The sequence below is a fragment of the Sinocyclocheilus anshuiensis genome, unplaced genomic scaffold, assembly GCF_001515605.1.
Source record: "Sinocyclocheilus anshuiensis isolate Anshui unplaced genomic scaffold, SAMN03320099.WGS_v1.1 scaffold322, whole genome shotgun sequence".
In the NCBI taxonomy this organism is placed as follows: domain Eukaryota; kingdom Metazoa; phylum Chordata; class Actinopteri; order Cypriniformes; family Cyprinidae; genus Sinocyclocheilus; species Sinocyclocheilus anshuiensis.
Genome location: NW_015542366.1, coordinates 487,955 through 490,863, shown reverse-complemented (window position 1 = coordinate 490,863; position 2,909 = coordinate 487,955). Strand labels below are relative to the sequence as shown.

Sequence of the window (2,909 nt, the reverse complement as noted above, 5' to 3'; positions counted from 1 at the left end):
AGGAATCCTGTTTTCCCTTATAAGGATTCACGCTTCGGGCACACCCCCTAACTCCACCCCCACACCCCTCCGCCCCCACCGATGTCATTGTCCATCGCGATGTTTCACTGTAGACATCGTCCGATGTCAATTTTGTAGACATCGCCCAACCCTAGTGGTTATTACTACAATACAGGGAATTTGTGGGTGAAAACGTGTCAGAATTATGCCGTCTTTGCCATAAATACTTGAAGAAATTATTTTATTTCAGAAGTCTGAAAAGAATCAGAACACCACAATATACTCTTTGTTATGTGTGTATTAAATGAACAGACTTGGAACCCAATAAACGCATCAAAGCATGCACTATATCAAAGGAAGTGACAATAAGTTGAGTTGGGACCACTCTGAAATTTCCAGGACCAATCTGCAGGTATGGGTCATGTGGCGGCTCTGTCTCTCCAGTCAGGTAAATAAATCCTACATGTGACTCATCTGACCTTCAGAGCTTTTCATGTGTCACACACTAAATCGCACTGCGACAATACAAGCCACTAGCAAGAGAGGCATGCAGAAGGGTCCAACAGAAGTTACAATTTTCACATTACCACATCACAGCTGGGATTAGAAATAGTGCACTAGAAATAGAGCCTAGGCATTAGGATAGTCAATATACAGGTGGGATACAGAATGAGTGCTCTGAAAACAAAACGCTGACAACCACCAAAATCAACTCATGTTATTAAACCGTCAATACAAGAGAACCCCTTTTTCTTGAGATTTTGAAATGGTCTGGTTTTGATCAAAGTAAATACACAAAAGTTGAAAAGTTTGGGATCGGTACAACTTGATGCTTTTGAAAGAAGTCTCTTATGTTCACAAAGGCTGTATTTATTTGAACAAAAATACAGTAAAATCAGGACTACTGTGAAATGTTATTACACTTATTGATATGACTGTTTTCCATTTTAATATATCTTAATATGTAATTTATTCCTGTGATGCAAAGTTGAATTTCCAGCATCATTACTCCAGTCTTCAGTGTCACATGATCCTTCAGAAATCATTCTAATATGCTGATTTGCTGCTCAAGAAACATTTCTTATCATCATCAGTTGAAAACAGTTGTGCTGCTTCATATTTTTGTGGAAACTGTGATATATTGTTTTCAAGATTTGTTGATGAATATAAAGTTCAAAAGGACAGCATTTATTTAGAATTGAAATCTTCTATAACATAAACTATCAATTTTGTTCAATTTAATGCATCCTTGCTGAATAAAATTATTTGTATTATCAATACAATGCATTAATTTCTTTCAATTAAAAATAAATCTTCTGACCCAAATATTTTGAACGGTAGTGCACACACAATAAGCCACAAAACAACTAAAACTATTTACATTTAAGCAAAATAAAATAATCCCGATACATATGCATTTTATATCTTATTTATGTTCAGATGGAGCTAAACATATTTTTACTGTTTAAAAGTGTGTGAAAAGGTCTCACATGGCTCTCTATTCCTATGTTCTCCTTTCCTCTTTAGCCATTCTGTGCTTTCCTCTCTTCCTTCTCTTCTCAAGGTGATGGTAAAGGAGAGCCCATGCACCAGAGACTTCTCGCTCGCTAACACACTCAATAGAGCACAATATTTCTCCGGTGCTGGTGTGAGACCTGCGACTCTATGACCCTGTGTCCTCTACGGTCTAAGCTATGAAAATCTATTATAAAATACATTAAGTTTCCACAAAAATATTAAGCAGCACAACTGTTTCAACACTGATAATAATAAGAAATGTTTCTTGAACAGCAAATCAGCATATTAGAATGATTTCTGAAGGATCATGTGACACTGAAGACTGGAGTAATGATGCTGGAAATTCAACTTTGCATCACAGGAATAAATTACATATTAAGATATATTAAAATGGAAAACAGTCATATCAATAAGTGTAATAACATTTCACAGTAGTCCTGATTTTACTGTATTTTTGTTCAAATAAATACAGCCTTTGTGAACATAAGAGACTTCTTTCAAAAGCATCAAGTTGTACCGATCCCAAACTTTTCAACTTTTGTGTATTTACTTTGATCAAAACCAGACCATTTCAAAATCTCAAGAAAAAGGGGTTCTCTTGTATTGACGGTTTAATAACATGAGTTGATTTTGGTGGTTGTCAGCGTTTTGTTTTCAGAGCACTCATTCTGTATCCCACCTGTATATTGACTATCCTAATGCCTAGGCTCTATTTCTAGTGCACTATTTCTAATCCCAGCTGTGATGTGGTAAAGTGAAAATTGTAACTTCTGTTGGACCCTTCTGCATGCCTCTCTTGCTAGTGGCTTGTATTGTTGCAGTGCGATTTAGTGTGTGACACATGAAAAGCTCTGAAGGTCAGATGAGTCACATGTAGGATTTATTTACCTGACTGGAGAGACAGAGCCGCCACATGACCCATACCTGCAGATTGGTCCTGGAAATTTCAGAGTGGTCCCAACTCAACTTATTGTCACTTCCTTTGATATAGTGCATGCTTTGATGCGTTTATTGGGTTCCAAGTCTGTTCATTTAATACACACATAACAAAGAGTATATTGTGGTGTTCTGATTCTTTTCAGACTTCTGAAATAAAATAATTTCTTCAAGTATTTATGGCAAAGACGGCATAATTCTGACACGTTTTCACCCACAAATTCCCTGTATTGTAGTAATAACCACTAGGGTTGGGCGATGTCTACAAAATTGACATCGGACGATGTCTACAGTGAAACATCGCGATGGACAATGACATCGGTGGGGGCGGAGGGGTGTGGGGGTGGAGTTAGGGGGTGTGCCCGAAGCGTGAATCCTTATAAGGGAAAACAGGATTCCTAACACCGTGTCTACACCGGACGCGAGTGGTGCGGCGCGACAAAATACTATAGAAC

At 37.7% G+C, this 2,909-nt stretch overlaps 1 pseudogene; it reads right to left on the bottom strand.

Annotated features, from left to right (window-relative positions):
• The window catches only part of LOC107692121 (pyridoxal kinase-like), a 19,908-nt pseudogene that overhangs the window by 5,506 nt on the left and 11,493 nt on the right, over positions 1-2,909 (bottom strand).